The sequence below is a fragment of the Opisthocomus hoazin genome, chromosome 1 (assembly GCF_030867145.1).
Source record: "Opisthocomus hoazin isolate bOpiHoa1 chromosome 1, bOpiHoa1.hap1, whole genome shotgun sequence".
NCBI lineage: Eukaryota > Metazoa > Chordata > Aves > Opisthocomiformes > Opisthocomidae > Opisthocomus > Opisthocomus hoazin.
The window spans coordinates 147,804,599-147,823,426 of record NC_134414.1 but is presented as its reverse complement, the minus strand read 5'-3'; the positions used below and the strand labels follow the sequence as shown (position 1 = coordinate 147,823,426).

General features: G+C 41.9%; 1 protein-coding gene across 7 annotated transcripts in view; it reads left to right on the top strand.

Annotated features, from left to right (window-relative positions):
* CALD1 (caldesmon 1) overlaps positions 1 to 18,828 on the top strand; it is a 200,971-nt gene that overhangs the window by 76,573 nt on the left and 105,570 nt on the right. For 6 of the 7 annotated variants that reach the window (XM_075440690.1, XM_075440653.1, XM_075440663.1 and 3 more), the window contains one exon: positions 4,675 to 4,768. The exons of the other annotated variant lie outside the window; for it this stretch is intronic. The gene's annotated coding sequence lies outside the window, so the exon portion shown is untranslated. The remainder of the gene's footprint in view (positions 1 to 4,674; positions 4,769 to 18,828) is intronic. 7 annotated transcript variants of the gene reach the window in all.

Sequence of the window (18,828 nt, the reverse complement as noted above, 5' to 3'; positions counted from 1 at the left end):
TTCCTAGCTGTAACTGGAATAAGATTCAAGCTTAACAGTCACTCTATGGCTGTAGCACACTGTGACTCTGTGACTATGGGAGGAGGCAGGGATGACAACAAAAAAGACGGAACCAGACTCTTCTCAATGGCGACACAGCAAAAGTACTTGGGGAAAGGGACACAAATTGAAATCTAGAAAATTCCATTTAAATGTAGGGAAAAGATTTATTACTGTAAGTGACCAACACTTGAACAGATTTCCCAGAGAGGGTGTGGAGTCTCCGTATGTGGAGATATACAACCACCAACTGGACATGATCCTGGGCAGCCTGCTTTGAGCAGTGAATGGGACTCGATGATCTCCAGAGGTGCCTTCAAACCTGTACTATTCTGTGAGTCTGTGAAATGATTTGCAATTTTTAAAGACTGGAGGAGGAATCCCTATTTTATCTAATAAATTACTAACTCAGAACCCAGTAGGTAAACTGGGTTACCTCCTTTGTCCGAAAGAACTGTAAAGTGCACTCTCCAAGTATTCTTTATGGTGCTTCCATGTTCTTCAACTGATGTTACTTCACTTTCCTAAATGATTAAATATGTAATTGGGACTATTTCCAAAACAGTTTCTTAACCACCTTGCTGTTGGATAATTTGGGATTGCTCCATTATATGTGATGCAATGAGGACTACTTCCTATGTGCATACCACACCTAACTGCAGATTAGGTGAGTAAGCCTGCAGCTGGAAAGTGGCATAGCTGAGTCCTAGTGTTAGTCTGAAGGTTTAATTACTTGTCCAAAGTGAACTATATCTTCACATAGCACATAATTAAGTTGTGGGACTGTCTGTTATGGGATTTTGCTGAGAGTTGGCAGCTACTGGAAATAATCATGGAAAAAAAACTGCCATGGAGACCAGTAAATACACAGATTCAACCTTTGACTTGGACGTTCTGGAAGTCACAAGCTGTTGTAGAGTATTTGTGGGAAGCGTCATTATATACTTTCTCCTCATGTTCTACCCTAAACATCTTACATTGGCCACCGCTGGAGACGGGATACGGGTCTAGTGTGTTACAGCTTCCCATATACTCTTAGCACCAGCAGTAGTAGGAATGGGTGTGGAAGAACATCCTAGTGCTAGAGTGTCCTTGGAAGACATAAGCTAAAACCCCTGCAAGAGGAGATGAGATCTGAGCCCTGTCATGGCCCCAGCTGTTGAGCTACTGGATAAAGCGGAGCACCTGCAGCACATAGTTTTGGTAACTGAGCTCTATAACTTTATTTTCATTCAAAGCTACCTGGTTTAATGGAACCAAATTCAGTAATAGGTTAGAGGGGAGTGATACCATGCTTTTCTTTGTGTGTACATGCATACACTTTTAATACAAAAATGCATTTAAATGTCACAGGTCAACTTCTGAATGACCTTGGATGTGATTTGGTTTCCCTAGCTTCCATAATCAAGATAGTAACAACCTCCTCATTTTTTAAGCAACAAAGTACTTCCAATAAAAGTGTTTTCAAGAACTTCTGATAAACGCATTTCTGTTATTAAAATTGCATTTAATGGATATTGACTGACGTTAGCTGAGAATCCAGTACCTGTGTTAGCTGGAAATTGAGTTCCACTTTGTGCTTGAATGTGGAGTGCTGGGTGTATGCCTAGGTCTGCAATGCTGTTAATGCTATTGCATGAATGAGAGCAGAACATGAACCTGATGTTTATGGTCAGGGGAATTTGAAGGACTGAAAAATCAGTAAAAAATGCACCAGTTTTACCACTGAAGATTATAGCCCAAAGTGTGTCCAAACCCTAGCAATGTTTCCTGGATTGGAGGGTTTAGATTTATGAAGTCTGGTTTTCAACTTGGACCTGAACTTCCTTCATGCTTAAGTCATATGGAAATTTCCTGTTTGTTAAGTTGTTCTTAGCCCTTCATAGTCAGCTCACAATGGAATTGTGGTGTGATAGAAGTTCTTTTGGATAGCAAATAGTGAGAGTGCGTATTTCAGTCATTTTATTGATATTACAAACTATGTTGAGCTCAATTCAGAAAAATGTTGCTTTAGGACAGACCAAATACAAGGAGAATAGCAGAAGAGAACTTTGTGACTGTGGGAAAGGAAAGGAAAATCTTTTGTGGATTGTCTCTATTAAAAAAAAAAATTGAAGAGGTTGAGAGACAGCAAACTATCTAAAGCAGAAAAAGACTTTTAGACCCAGGATCTTTCTAACGCATGATCTGAATGTCATGAAATTATGCCTGATGAGAGTCATGTGGGGCACACTAAATAATAGAAATGGGCAAAATCTGCTTTTCAAGTTAGTGAAAAAGTTTGAATACATTCCGTGACCTGGTAGGACTTATATACTATTCATGGGTTGGAGCTCTGTGGACCGATAGATCCCAGTCTGCTCTCACTGTAAAGAGGAAGATGACTTGAAGCTGTTTGTTGCTCTTTTCCGACCTCGATGACTAGGGATGTCCTCTTACATTGCTCTTTTCTACTACGTCATATATGTATAGTAACACTAAGCATCAAAAGGGGATTGAGATCTCTTTTGAATCTAATACAATCATAGAATCATTAAGGTTGGAAAAGACCTCTAAAATCATCAAGTCCAACCACCAACCCAACACCACCATGCCTGCTAAACCCTATCCCGAAGTGCCATATCCACACATGTTTTGAACACCTCAAGGGATGATGACTCCACCACTTCCCTGGGCAGTCTGTTCCAATGCCTGACCCCTCTTTCAGGATTTTTCCTAATATCCAATCTAAACCTCCCCTGATGCATCTTGATGCTGTTCCCTCTCATCCTATCACTAGTTACTTGGGAGCAAAGACCAACACCCACCACACCACAATCTCCTTTCAGGTAGTTGTAGAGAGTGATAAGATCCCCCCTCAGCCTCCTCTTCTCCAAACTAAACAATCCCAGTTCCCTCAGCCGCTCCTCATAAGACTTGTTCTTTAGACCCTTCACCAGCCTCGTTGCCCTGCTCTGGACACACTCCAGCAAATCAATGTCCTTCTTGTAGTGAGGGGCCCAAAACCAAACACAGCACTCAAGGTGCGGCCTCACCAGTGCCAAGAACAGGGGCAAGATCACCTCCCTACTCCTGTTGGCCACACCATTCCTGATACAAGCCAGGATGCCACTGGCCTTCTTGGCCACCTGGGCACACTGCTGGCTCACATTCAGTTGACTGTCAACCAACACCCCAAGATCTTTTCTGCCGGGCAGCTTTCCAGCCATTGTTCTCCAAGCCTGTAGCGTTGTGTGGGGTTGTTGTGACCCAAGTGCAGGACCCAGCACTTGGTCACGTTGAACCTCATACAACTGGCCTCAGCCCATCGATCCAGTCTGTCCAGATCCCTCTGCAGAGCCTTCCTACCCTCAAGCTGATAGACACTACCATCCAACTTGGTGTCATCTGCAAACTTACTGAGGGAGCACTTCATCCAGACCATCGATAAAGATGTTAAACAAGACTGGCCCCAAAACTGAGCCCTGGGGGACACCACTCGTGACTGGCCACCAACTGGATTTAACTCCATTCACCACATCTCTCTGCGCTTGGCCATTCAGCCAGTTCTTTTATCCAGAGAAGTGTACACCCATCCAAGCAGTGAGCAGCTAGTTTTTCCAGGAGGATGCTGTGGGGAACAGTGTCAAAGGCCTTACTAAATTTCAGGCTGATAACATTCACAGCCCTTCACTCATCCACTAGTCAGGTCACCTGGCCATAGCAGGAGATCAGGTTGGTCAAGCAGGACCTGCCTTTCATGAACCCATCTTGGCTGGGCCTGAACCCCTGGCTGTCTTTCACATGCCCAGTGAGCGCACTCAGGATGAATCGCTCCATAATCTTGCCTGGCACTGAGGTCAGGCTGACAGGCCTGTAGTTCCTGGGATCCTCCTTCCAACCCTTCTTGTAAATGGGCATCACACTCGCAAGTCTCCAGTTGTTTGGGACCTCTCCTGTTAGCCAGGACTGTTGATAGATGATGGAGAGTGGCTTGGCCAGCTCCTCTGCCAGTTCCCTCAGCACTCTTGGGTGGATCCTATCTGGCCCCATGGACTTGTGAGTGTCCAGGTGGTGTAGCAGGTAGTTAACTGTTTCCTCCTGGATTATGGGAGGTTTATTCTGCTCTCCTTTCCTGTCTTCTAGCACTGGGGCCTGAATATTCTTGGAATAACCAGTCTGACTAATAAAGACTGAGGCAAAGAAGGCATTAAGTACCTCAGCCTTTTCCTCATCCTTGGTAATATTCCCCGCCCCGCATCCAATACTGAAACTTCTAATGGCATGAATCAGAATCCTGGCTTTGGCCATCTCAAGGTTTTCAATAGTAGAAATCACTGATGGGCGTCTATAAAAGCTGAAGACCAGACTGCAAAATTGGATAGTAATTTACATCAAGAGTCCTCAAAAGTCTGTGAGTTTCCAGTGAATAACCAGAAATTTGGGAAATAGAAGTCTGCTTTGTCAAACTTTCATTTCTAGAGCTGTTGATAGTGGATTTTGTCGGTCTCTTGCAAAATTTTTCTGTTTTATTCCATACAGTAAAAAAACCTTTGTAGGGGTGTTGTTAAAGAAGACTTTACCAAAGAAAAATGAAGAGTGCGTAATAATTATTCCATTGCTAAACAATGTTCTTTATTTTCTATTTCTATACAGTGATCACCTCTATTTTCTGGAGTCATCATTTTGAATCTATCAGCAGCTGGTTTGCTACTGAAAAGCTCAGAATATTTCCTCTGATTTCCTTCCTGTGAGTATGATCAACATAGTCACCTCAGACTTCCTTGCCTGTGGTATTCAGAGGCTTTTTCTGTATTGGGTTTTTTTCTGTATCAAGGCTTTTATAGTGGATTTTTTTTCTTCCCTGTGTGCTTCCTTGCTTCTTTGGGGACTGATCCAAATCCCTCTGAAAATCAGTGGACAGCTCTGCAGTCAGACCCTTGATTCTTATTCCTCTGGGACCACAGTCACCAGTGATTACTTTCCTCAGAACTGATAGTAGGTTTAAAGGATTTTATCTTCAATTTTATCGTCAAATCAAAATCTTTGACTTTTGCTGGAATCATTTTGTGGGGGTATTCATTTAATAGTTATATGTGTTTCTCCACCAAATTTCAGCAAGTTTTTTTGCTTGCAATGGGGATCTTAAATCATATTTACTTGTGTTAAGATCATGTACTGTCCTGTTGTCCTCTGTTCTTTTTAGAGCAAACGGGCTCTGAGAAGTCTGTGAGACTCCAAGTAACCATGTTTACTGGCTATTTACAACATGTAACACTTACATATTTTTTGCAAACAGTGTTCTTTTGCTGCCAGAGCAAATGAGGGCTCACAAACCGTTTAAAGGAAGTGTTTATAATGTGTGTAAACTTCACCCCCCCAATATACGGAAATTCCAGACTGGAAACAAACCGAGGACTGACTCTAAGTTGAAGCAGTGTCTATGACAGCAGACTGATGGCGTCAGAAATATTGCACCAGGGTCAAGGCAACTCCCTTAGATACTGTCACCTTTAGTTAATTCAAGGCACAGTGAGCTGCTTATTCTCACTGATGAGTGACCGTGTTCTCTGTGTGCCTGGACCTCCTCTGTACCTCTGCTCCATTCCCCCTCTTTTTGGCAAGAGCAGTGTGGAGAAGGAGGGAGATGTGGCAGCAGGCTGATCACTGGTTGCATTGCCTTTCATGTCCATCAGCCTTCTCCCGTCAGGAATGCTGAGCCTGGGCCTGTTTTAGCAGTTTTTGTCATCGTCCATGGGGAAGCGAATTTAACTTTGCCTACACATCTCAGAAGGTTTGTGCAAGTGCTGAACGGGCTAATAATGTTGCAGGCTGTTCTCTGCGCTTGTTGCCGTGTTGGAGTTCTGCATTATTTTTGAGCCTTAGCGGGGGGAGTATTTAAGACTGAAGCTAGATACAGTGTGGGATTTCCAGTTTGTAGTAATGTTGATATTCCAAAATTAGGATTTCTTTCTGGTTCAGAACCAGCCTAAATGTTCTAAAATTTCCCATGAAACACTTCTTCCAGTGAGATCACTGAATTTAAGTTCCCACATGCTTCCTTGGGTGATGTGTTTAATGAGGTACCCAAATTCCTTAAAAGTTTGATCCAAGCAGACAGAGGCCATATTGTCCAAAAGCAAATGGGATAGAAATGCGAGTGCTGTCCCCCTGCGCGTAGGAGAAGATACTCAGAGAGCAGTGACTGCCCTCCAGAGTTTTTCTGACAGCTCAGCAACTGGAGTTGTATTTGTAGACATGTCTGAGCATGCAGACCGTGGTGTTGAAAGAAGGCACTTCAGTCCCTCAAAACTGAGACAGTGCTTATGTGTATTTCTGAGCTGGTGCTGGTGCCTTATTTTGATGCATAAATTGCATCTGAAAATCTGTCCTTCAGGGACTCATTCATCTGCTCCAAGTGTAGGATGCAGGGTGAGTGTCATCTGCCTCATGGTTAAGTACCCATGGCTCTTGCACATCACTTGTCAAAGTGGTGGAATTCTGTCAAAAAGAAGAAAAGGTAAAATCTGATAACACTTTCCACACTTAACCTCCTCTTTCACTTTGTAAAGCTAGCCGAGTAGGAGGATGGTCTTTAGTGGAGATGAATGAAAATACCATGAAAAAGCCCATTTGTTGCCTTTAGAAAATTATTAAAGCAAATTGTGTGGACCAAGACTCTAATTTGGAAAGGAAAAAAAAAAAAAAGACCATTATCTGAAAACGAGCTACATCTCTTTACGTGAGTATAAAAACCAGTAATATAGTTTGGTATTATCATGTTAGTCCTGTAACTCTTCTGTTCGTTCTTGAATACAGCCAAATGTGACCTTGGAAGAAAATCTGAGACATGCTTGTATAAATTACTTTCAAAAATAAGTGATACCCTGTAAGGTTAAGATTGAAAGTCACTGGCTAGTGATGATTGTTTTTTATCGTCCTCAGAAACACACATTTTGTTAAAAGTCAAGATGTTTTCCATTAGGAAACATTGTGTAAGAAGGGTTTTGGTCAGCTTTTCTCTTAAATGTTCAAGACTGTAAGTATTTCTGTAGAGTCTCTGAAGACTTTTTTATATGGCTTAATTGTGATGAACTGAACAGACATGAGCATAAGGTCTTCCTTCTCTCATCTGTCCTCTCTGCTGCTTGGAAGAGGAGGTGCAGCACTCAATCTTGCCCGTGTTTCCCTGTTGTAGCTTCTGGGACTTCAGGTGACCTCTAGGTGCAGCTGGGGCATTTTTTTGTAAAATCTCTCTTGTGAGAGATGAGAAGCTGGTGGTTCTTGTGTTGTGTTGCATAACTGAAGAGGTGTTCAAGAGAACTGTTTGGACTTTTGTTTAGTTTGCTATGAGGGGATCAAGCTTGGGAAGTAGTAGTGTCATTCTTCCTGATGCAATTCACAGCCCCATGAAAATGTGATGGCTGCCAAGCCCAAATGGTGAGCATTATTTGCTAGAAAATTCTTGTTGCTTTTAAGAAGTTTGGAACTAACAGGCAACTGCAACAAAGTAAAACAGAGCATCATTTAGATATAGAAAGTTATGCTTCATTTAAGAGTGAACCAAAACAAGTAAACCTGCTGTGACTCACCCAAAACTTTGGATGAAACACGGTTTTTATTTTCCAGGAATTACACCACCTAGGAACTGTAAAATTGACACACTGAGTAGCTGAAGAGAAATCTGCTTCTAATAAACCCTGCCTTGCCAGACAGGGGTTTAAGAACGTTGAAAAACAAAAAAATATCCAAACAAGCACAAGGATCACATGTAGGGGCAGAGTCACTGCTATGCTGGGAGTGAAGGGAGTGGAGTTGATTATCTGCATCTTCCCAGTAGGTAGGGAGCAGATATAGCTCACTGGAGAGGATGTGGCAGGAGCACGCTGCGCTTTGGCTCTGTTTGCTGGCAAGGAGTCTGTCAGAAAGCAGTGCCAAGCACAGCTTAGGCACAGCAGCAGCTGTATCTTACTGTCTTCTGCGCAATATTAACCTTGTAAGGCAGGAAATATGTGAGCTGAGGGAAAGATAGGCTGGGAGCTGGGATTCTTCAGTCTTCATTGACAACTGCTCTTTCTCAGTTCTGTCACAATAAGCTCTCCTGTCACTTTAAAACTGCATTACTGATACTGCTGCTTTGAACTTCCCAGGGACATTGTTCACTTGGCGTATGTAAGATTATGGAGCAGACTGATCGCTTTCTGATAAACGGAGACAGTTGTTCAGAACCCTGATAATAATTATACTGTACAGCATTAAAAAGAAATTAAAAAAATCTCTAGTTCCTGAGATGATGTGAGATTTTTCTTACCTACGTTTTGGTGATGCTTTCAGATCGTGGGATGAAAGAACCTTGGTCAAATACTTGTAGATCATCTGGAAGTGGCTGAAACCTCAAATGAATACCTGTCTGCAGCTAATGAGGTAGAGTCAGGTGCTGTGGAGCGTAGCCTCAGCAGCGCACCAGCACTGTTAGATGTTTATCTGAACACAGATTGAATTCCCAAACTTTGGAAGTTCCCCCCATGCCTGTTTTCCAAGGAGAGCCCGATCTTCGCAGCTCTTTCTCACACGGGTGCTGCGGGTTTGGAGCTGCTAAGCCTTTGGTCTGACTCTCACTAAAGTCCCTTTACACAGTTCAGGCATTCTGCTTTGGGGATCTTAAAGTCAGAGTAGACGACATTTAATAGCACAAATGAGAAACAGGTCCCTTAAAAAAAAAAGTGGAATTGACCTTCCCTAAATTGTTGAGTGCTTGACCTTGAAAGAGCCCTTAGAGTCTCTGCAGGCAGACTGAACTTTTTTTTGGAGAACAGATACCTCAAGCTGCAAGAGATTACCTGAGGCGAATAAGTTGTGGGTTTTTTCCTTTTAAGAGAAAATTCTTTTCCGTCGTGCTTGATATCCATGTGTCTGTGTTAAAACAGTATTTATTTGTCACAACTTCAGAACTGCTGGTCTAATTTTCTCACCCTTCTTTAGGATTTTGTTTTTTAATTTACTAGTTTTAAACATTTTCGTATATTCTGGTTGTGTGAAACTTGTTGAAGATTACATTTATATTTTGAATATTGGGGTTTTTTTTTGTGGGAGGCAATGTTTAAATATGTTTTGAGAGGGAGGAGAGGCAAGAAAAGCTGCCATCCATCAACTGGTATTAAGTCCAACTTTGAAAGTTTGATACAAACTGCATCTGACTGTTAGTGCAGACATGATACAAATTAGCTGTGACTTTATGGTACCAGCTGTTTCTCTGACAGGGTAAAAGGGCACATAACTAGAATAGCGTCTTTTGTTGAAAGCAGTGTTTCCCTTTGTTAAATGTGGAAGCCTCAGGCAAAAAATTGTAGTCCTTAGTTATGTGACATGTGCAGTCTGCAACACGTTCGTGGAGCTCAGGGGGCTTTTTACTCATGTTTTTCAAGGACAGGGTTATGATATGTATTCTATTTTAACTAGTTTTATCACTGAAAGACAAATCTTCGTCATGTTTCTGCGTTGTATTAAAACTGAGCATATCTAAGCACTATTTCCCTTATACATACAAAGAAAATACTGAACAACAAAACCTGAGAAAAGTCTGCAAATAAAAAATCACAAATCTCAAAGTAAAATTTAATTTCATTAATTATTTTTATTAATTGATTCCCTCCAGTTATTTTTTTCTTACCTGAATTTTGAGGGATTTGTACTCCATACAAACTAAGTCTACATAGTCTTTAGCAAACTAACAATGAGCACTAGCTGAGTGTAGTTTACTGAGGCAGCAGATCAGTCCTGACACAGATGCAGGGACACCAAAGCCAGCTCTCTGCAGTCGCATCTTGGGTCTTGTCTCATTTCTGGTGGTAGGTGGCTGTGCGCAACTTCCCTACCGTGTCCAGTGCCTGAGCGAGGAGGGTCACAGGAGCCTAGGGGATGGAAACGCAGAATTGATGCACCTGAGGAGCTTTGTGTAGAAGCAGCCAGGGGGTTCCCTTGTTACCAGAGCTCATAAAGCCTACTCATAAACTGAAATGGCTCTGAGCAAAGCCATTTGGGTGACTTCACATCACTGTACATCAGCATCCCCACTGTGAACCTGTACGACCTTAACACATCCCTTGACTACCTCAGGCAACATAAAGTTGGCTGTAACATGCAGCTAAACTGAAACAATGTGATTTATTAAGCAATTGAATTAATCTTATTTCTGCCACTTGACTAAGAGCCAGTAAGATTTCAAAATTTATTACTACAGATAACAGACATAGTCCATTTGAATCAATCAGGAAAGGGACAATATTAAGAATGGAGTTATGCTACTAGTATACTAGTGTTTAAGTAGAAGTACTACAAGGAAAAACATTTAGGCTAGAACTGCTAAGGGAAGAAAAATTTAGACTGAGTATCTTCTAAACTTTCTTAGATTAATAGTTATCAGTGCTGGTGCTAAACTGAAAAAGAGAGCAACCTAAAAGAGGTAACTTTCAGAACGGCATTTTTTTTTTAAGGGCCCATGCAGTAACTGTAGGACTATGAGCAGCGTGAAGGGCGTTGCTCTTTCCAATTTTTCAGTAGTACTCCACAAAGGAACGATGCTATTGCTAAGATAAAGGTGGGAAACTTCTCTGCAGAGTGTAACTTCTATTTCAGACAGGTGAAAGTTAGAACGACTTGATGATATTTTGGCCATGGCAGAAATTATCTGATGAGTCCTGCATGTCTTTCTACATGGAGTAGAGAAGCCTCTATATAAGCCACTATGTGAGACAGTAGAGCAGACAAACTCAAACCCTACCAAAGATGCAGAAAAGAAAAAATACGTGGACATTGAATTGTAGCAGGCATACGAGTGAAAGTGCAGAGTTAAGAGTGTTGAAAAATACTAACTTCTACTCATAAACTTCTTGGAATAAATTTAAAAAATACATTTCAAAAGGAAAGTTTAGGATGTAATAAGTGTTGCATTTGTCGTGCATTGCTGGTCATAATATGAAGAACAAAATAGAAAATTCTAAGCACTAATAAATAGGTCTAGGCCATTTCTGTTGCAAATATGTAATTTTACTCTCTAGCATCTGTTTCTGAAATTATGTGAAATATTTATTTAAAATATTTTACCATGATAGTCTAAGTGACTAGAGAACATCTTGGTTTCATGAATGTGTAGAGTGGTATGTCAACAAATGAAGGTCCGCACACGATATTTGAAGACCGAAACACTAGCACAAGAAGTTCTACACTCAGTTGATTTTTTGATAATGTAAAAATCCCCTTGGCCATCTTTCTGGTTATGGTTATATCCTACAAACCTGGAGCATCTCCAAAGGGAGCTTAACGTGTCCCTTCCATTCATGCAACAAGGCTGAATACGGGAGCACAGGGCTGGCTATAGATGCAGTCAAAGTTAAAATGTGTAGGAGATACTGGAGAACGTGTTTACAGCTAGTGTGCAGTAATCATCAAGAGGAAAAAGATCACGTGGAAAACTTAAACTGGTAGCATTGTAGCAAACAAATGATGTGCTATCAAATGTATGATAGCTGCAGAAGCCATCATTACAGTTGAATTTTGTGACCATGATGTGTCAGAACCATCATAGCCTGTTGCAAGATCATATTCAGAACATCTCATAACAACTTCAATAAGAGACGGCATGCTAGCTCTTAACTCCCAGAATTTAAATTAATCTTTTTATTCTCTGAGGGTACATTGCTTGTAATGAAAATGACATTTCTCCTCATTTTGTATTCTAAACTCTTTAGTTGTATTGTTCTGAACTTCAGTCAAGTTGCCATATTTCTCTCCAAGATTGTTGCATTCAGTGGTGAAATGATACTGGCTCCTTTGGGTATTTGGGAGAGACCAGACAATATACTGTCCTCGGTTGCCTCACATCCTCTGAGGGGAGAGGAATTTGCGCAGTGACTGAGTTACAGTCAAATACTTGGGTACCGCTTCAAGAACTCAAGGAGGCCTGGGACCACTGGAGAACTCTTTTCACCCACGTGGCAGATGGGAATGTATTCCTCGTGTTGAGTTGCTCCGGGATTTACAGTTTATGATAAGAAAAGTCTCTTTACTCTAAGTGCCTGCTGTTTTTCAGATACTAATCATGTAAAATGACTCATTGTGTTTAATGCTGTTACCCCTCTGGCTGGCTCCCTGCTACCCTCCTGTTCCTTTGTGTCTCAGCTTGATTAACTCATAAGGGTCAGCAACTGTTTTCTTTTTACGGTTATTTAGTACCACGCTCTGTGATTTGTCTCTTTGGAAGGCTCTGCAGGCAAAAATTCTATTCTGTATGAGTAAGAGGGGTAAATTTTGACCTTGAAAGTGACTAAACATTAGGGGCAGATTGTGACCTTGAAAGTGAATAAACGTTAGGGGCTTGCTTCCACTAGACAGTGGCACACTGAGCATTAGGATAGTCCTTATATAGTTGTGTTGATGATATGAGTTCCTTTCTTTTTCCCTCTTTTCCTTTCTTTCTGTCTCTTCCTTTCAATTTCTTCTCTTAGTTCGTTTCATTCCACCCAGCCCAAAGCAAAGATATATAAGCAATGGTCTTGTTCAAGTATGGAAGCTGGCTTCAAAACCAACCATATCTAACCTTGCTTCAGTTCTAAAAACTTGCTTGAGGGAGCCAGAAACCTGTACTTAAATGACTTATTTTTCAAGCAGTATGAATCATACAGCAACTGCACAAGCTCTGGCTAGCTTATATTCTACATATGTTTGTTCTTTAGGCAGTAAGAAGAGAATAGAGAACTGGAGGTCATTTGAGTTACAACTACTTTGGGGGATTTTTTTTTAAAAAACCATTCCTTTTAACAAATGCAGTTTAAATGGGTTTGTTTATATGGCATGGAATTGGAAAGGCCCAAACTAACCAGGCTTTACACAATGTGGCCTTCTTCCAAATTAATCTAAAATATTTTAATCCCTCTGGAGTTTCTTTATCCTCTGCATCTGTGCTGTAGTGGAGACACATTTTTAACATTTCTTTGAGGAAAATTACCTTTCCCTCCAACTGTACTCAGCAAGGTCAATGGAGCACTGTTGTATGCTATTTAAACATCTGAGATTCATCATATATCTGCACACCAGAAAGAATCATCATAAAAGGTCTAATGAATCCCGACTGCTTGCCAAGCCAGGGAGTCCTCTTACAGACATCAAGTATTACAAATAAAGAATACATGCAAAATACAGTTTTTACACTTTAGCTTTATACAATGAAGAGTTAAATTGCCCCTTAAGAAGGGGGCAGGGAATGATTGTGACCCCCAGAAAAATTTTGGCAAGTCAAACTGGGGACCAAATTCTGAAGTCGTTGCATCGGCCAGGATGGTTCCTGGGTCTGCCTGGGAGCATGGGGCTCACTTGCCCTGTGGGACCGGACAGACACTGAGCAGGAGCCTGGAGAGGCTTCTGGCTCCTGCAGAAGGAGATGCTCTGAGTCACGGCCAAGGTCTGTAGCTGGCTATCTCAGCCTCTGGCTGTGTGCCTATACTTGGGTTTAAGGCCTTTTTGTTTTCTAGTTCAGTAGCAAGGTTATGGGACTGAACTCATTTTACTACCCAGGAACTGAAATATTGAGGGTGGCCTAGGTGGTGCATGTTTTTCTATTTCAATTTTTATAAAATTATTTTCCAGGCATTTCAAAAACCAGTGCTTCTTCAGCTGCAAGTAGTTCCAGTTTGTCTGAAATGGACACAGGAAGCAGATACAACTCTGATATTTTGGAGATACCACCTGGAAAACTGTTACAGGGGGCATTTGTACCTGAAATACTGTTGTATAACAGTTATACTGTTCTAGATGACACCAAGGCTTGTTTAATACCAGAGTTTATTCTAGACTCATTCTTCTTTTGCATACTGCTAGGTCATGAAGTTCATATACTGTTAACAAAGTTCAGATAAGCATTTGAATCTCTGAAGGAAAACCGATATGCTGAAGGCCTCCCTTCTGTGAAGGGAAAGGATTTTACCACAGTTTTTCTGACTCATCGCCGAAGTCCTGCCGGGGCTGCAGAGAGAGGGGCTTCTCTGCCAACCCACTCCATGCTGGTGTGGCCTTGTGCTTAATTCTACTGTTCTCTGCTTTTCCCAACTGTAACATGGAGGTGACAGTGCTGGTCTCCTGCACAAGTGGCTGCAGGGCATGAGTTGCGGGGTGGCATGGTGGTCTGAGTGAAATCATCCACTGAGATCAATTGCCCCAGGCTGTCCCTGCTTTTGAATGAAGAACTATACCTACCCGAAATGCACTTTCCCCATCTCTTTGTGTAGTCAGAGGTATTTTGGGACCATTGCAAGCCATACAGTAATGGAATAAATTCCAAGTGCAGCAGGAGACCACATCGGGGGAAAAACTCATTAAGTGCCAAGGGCATTTCTTTTACGTTTCTTACTGAGACTGGAAAATATTCCCTAAATAATACATCTGGATGTAGAAGAGTAGAGAAGGAAAAGATGAAAAACAATCCTTTAAATTCAGTAGGAGCCTGCTTTAATGGCCTGTTTAATCTGCCAGCTGGCACAGCATTGACTTCTTGCTACACATACTTTAAGGAGACCCATGTAGTTCTTGGAACCAAGTTCTTATTAAGTTGTAGAAACTTAAATATTAGTAAATTGGCAGGATTGCTTTTTGGTACTTAATAGAAATCAAGAAACTGCTTAGTCATCTCCAAAGATATTTCTGTCTTCCTTTTCATGTAAATACCAAAATAATATGGACTTAAAGCAGTAGCAAAGATAGTAAGAATTCAGTTCCTGATATGTGCCTGCTCTGAAGTATGTGCACATACTTCAGACTTTGCCATCGTATGTGTTCCCAGTACAACACTTTGCTTTGGGCAGAGTTTTTCTGATGTCATTTGTGACACCTTTTTGTTTGAAAGAAGTACATTATGAGTTTGTGTCTTCTCCAGCAATCCTTCGCCAGGAAAAGAACTGGTGCAATCTTTATGTGGAGTTTTATTTGGGGTGTCTTGCAAGTGGTATCACTTAATAGGTGCTCTAGAGTATATTGCATGTGTATTTTATATGACCGTAAGTGTTTATGCCTTTGCTCCTTGCCTGGCTTTGTGTGAAGGTATACGGGTGCAACTGAGTACAAACTTGAAGTGCAGTGTCAGCTGTACAACTAACATTTGTACTTTCTGTTCTGAGAAAGTTAGGTTACAGTAAGAAGCTTGTCTTCTGTTTTCAATTACTTTCATCATTGGAAAAGGAAAGGAGAAAAGATTTAACTGAAGACCAGCCTGTCTTTTGTATTGAGGGAATCCTTTAATAGTATCTGAAGTGACGCTTGTCAGTATTTACAAGTTGTGAAGGTTTGATTTGATCTAGGTAAGCACTGAAAAATCTGGCCAGTTTACTCATGTTTATTTATGAATTTCAGATCTGGCTTTTATTTTCTTTGTTCACCTTAAAGGTGCAGGCTATTTTCAGGATTTTTATCTGGGGTGTGGATTGTAAAAATCCTCCAAGTTTACAAGCGTTATGATCTGGTATTTTAGTATGATCCTTCTCTGTACACCTTTTCCAGAGCCTGTTTATTTTTTGAGAACTCTTTTCCCATTCTTGCCTTTGTTCCCTCGCCTTCCTAACATGTCTCCCCACATATTTAGTAGGGTATTCCTGCAAAGATTTTCTTTCTGCATATCCTCCACTCCTGCAGAGCTACCAGATCTGGTGAGTTGTGAAGCATCCACCATCAGGAGGCCTCAGTGCATGCATGCCAGTCGTAAGTGCAATTGTTTCTGCTTTCATCATTTTGAAGAAGGCATAAGATTTTAAGGCTGAGTTCAACAAATCTTTTTTTCCAGCTAGCCCATAACTGAAGATGAGGTTACTGAGTTATGAAAAAACAATTTGCTTAGTAAACATAGACTGCTTTCCTATTTGTAGAGCATTTACATACTCATTGAAAAATTGCCCTCTCTTCCCTCCCCTTCTACCTTTGTAATTCTGGTTTTGGCCAACCCTTTGTACACATAAAACAGCGCTCTGTGGGTTGACTGTGGAAAACAGACGAGTGCTTCTTGTGCCTTTGGTGCCCAGAACTTAGACTGTGATCAGCCATGTGTGCTCTGTGTCTCGTTCTGAGCTGGGCTGACCTAACATGGCAACATGGGAGGCTCAAGGAGACCCGGTAGGGATTTTGGATCCTTAAGGAAGAGGACTTAGGGAAAGGTAGCAGATAATGCACGGTACAGAGACCTTTTTTTTTTTCCATTTATTATTTGAAGGAAAATTAAACATTTTCTTTTCTGGACCACACAGACATTGTCTGAGGCACTGTTCCTAAAAAAATTAAACAACTGTAAAATTTATTGACTTGATACTGTGCTCAAGTGTAACTTTGTCACATTAATACAAAGTAAGTATGTATGCCTGTGTGCTCTCAGTATTAAGTGCACACGATGCTGTCAAGCCTCACCTGTCTTATTTAATTGACTCTGAGTCAGGCTCTATCAAAAGTTTCAGTGCGGCTATTTTCCTGGAGGGCGAAGCAGTGCACAGTCACATAGTACCAATGCATTGCTGTCACAGTATTTACTGGCAGTAAGTGTTTGTGCCTGTATGCCTAGATAGCAGTCAGATTATTGTCAAGATTATTTAACAGCTTCTCTGTGCGAGTCTCATGAGGGGAGCTGGCAATATTGTCATCTTACTGCGTCAGGTTCGTGCTGGCTCATGCACAGCACGCAAGTGTATCATCTTGCCTATTGCTTTTTATGTTGTAAAAAAGCATCAGGGCTGTTGGGTCTTCTGGTTGGCTGACATTGTTGTGTTAGCTTTTCTTTGCTTTGGGATAAACTCAGCATAAAGTGAGGTCTATAAAGTAAGCTTCAGATATGGCGAATGGTTTGATGGTTTTGTGGTACCCTGTTTGAGTTGTCAAAAGGCTTTGCGGTTTTGCTGCCCTGCTTTATCTCCTGAAAGCTGGCACTGACCTCATGCCTCAGTTTTCAGCCAAAATGACCCAGAATTGCTGCTCATTAAAGATAAATTGATATAGCTACTTGGCAGGAAACAATCTGACTTTAAAAGTGTGAGCTGGAAAAGTCTGATAGAAATTTCTGCAGCTGGATCTGTTCCTGGCGGAATTCCACAGATTTCCATGGTGCTCTGCCATTGAGTAACTGGACTTTCAGCTGCAATGTATCTATCTATCATGGTGACATGCACTGTGTCTGTGCAAAGTAAGTGTACAGGTAGTGGGAGGAAAGATGAATTAATTAAAGACCAACAGCAACAGGCAAGACCTTCAAAATTTATCATTCATTTCTTCTGAGGAACTTGTTGGTTTCAGAATACTTAGTGTCTTGTAGGGCACAACGAGTAAGATCAGCAAGCCAGAGTACTTTAGGGATGGGTTTTTTGTAGTATTTATTTTTATTTTAAAAATACAGGGATCACGACTGAAACTTGGTATTGTTGCTTATTGCTGGTTCAGTAGATCAAGCAACGGAGACCCCTCAACCCTCATTAGAGTTTATGATGCTCAGCACTAGGCAGAGCTGGATCCTAGGGTTTCATGTTTTAACAGGAAAATAAAAAGGGTCGAAAATACAAAAACAAAGCCACAGTAAGCTGGCTGCATTGTATCTTTGTATTTTTTTCTATTACATTTTTATAACTGACTATGTGGCTTAATATATCATGATTTTGTATTTTGAAATGCATTCCAGAAAATATGTGGAGTTTGAAGTCTGGATGAGTGAGTGTTGCTGCTGGAACCTTACCTTAGACTTGCTCAAATGTTTTAGAATTTTTAATGGCATTACCTTAGCTTTTTAATTCAGGACCTGAGAGATGCAGAGAAAGAGTGTGAATGGAGTGCTAAAACATTCATAAAACCTACTTGGACACAAATAAGTTCAGACAACATATTGTTGAAATACTGCATGTGAGCGTCAAGGTCAACGGGGGGGGGGTTGGGGGTGGGGGTGGTGATGCAAGGGTAGACAAGAGGGGAGCACCAAGTGAGAACAGAGTAGCAGGAGGCAGATACTTCCCATCCTTACTGGTTGCTGGCCCTGATCAGCTCCTTCCCTGGAGGGGGGAAACCCTTCTCTCTAGTAGAGAGGCAAGCGTGGAGAGCTGCACTGCTACTGCTGGCTTCCTTGCCAGTTCTGGTGCAGAAGAAATGCTCCTGCACTTGGACAGAGCAACATCTTACCTGGCTGATGCCTGCCCTGCTCCTAGCCCAGACCTTCTGCCTATCACCAGAGCTGTGACTGCTGCTCCCAGTGCAAGCCTCTGCTTGTCATGATGGACACCAGACTGCCATGTCTCATGTCGCTCCTGCCTGCATCATTAGGTGACTAACTCTGCTAGGCAAGAGTCTCCAGCACGCTTTCCGCTCCCATGGCTTGTCCTGCTTCAGACCGCTGTGGTGGTACCTCGCCACGTGGGCTCGTTGTGGCTTTGCACATCGAGAAGGGACTAACAACATCGCGGTGATTAGCACTCCGGGCATGGTCATCAGCTCCTGCAGGCATTTCTGTCCTGAGATGCACCTCCACTGCGCCCAGCTCCAGTTCAGGGTTAGGCTCTGCCCTGCTCCCAGGCGGTTGCTGTCCTGGCTGACATTTGTGTCACTGCGTGTCTGTCCTGACGCACGCTCCACCGGGCACACTTACAGCTATGCCATTTCCCTCGGGAGAGGAGGCAGCTGGCAGGACCAGAGGACGCGATGTATCCGTGACTTCTGCCAGCTGAGCTGGTGCGAGGCTCCCTCTCCAGAGGATGTGAAGGCAGATGAGAAAGTATTGACAAGAACAAGTAATTTTTTCTTTTCCCTATG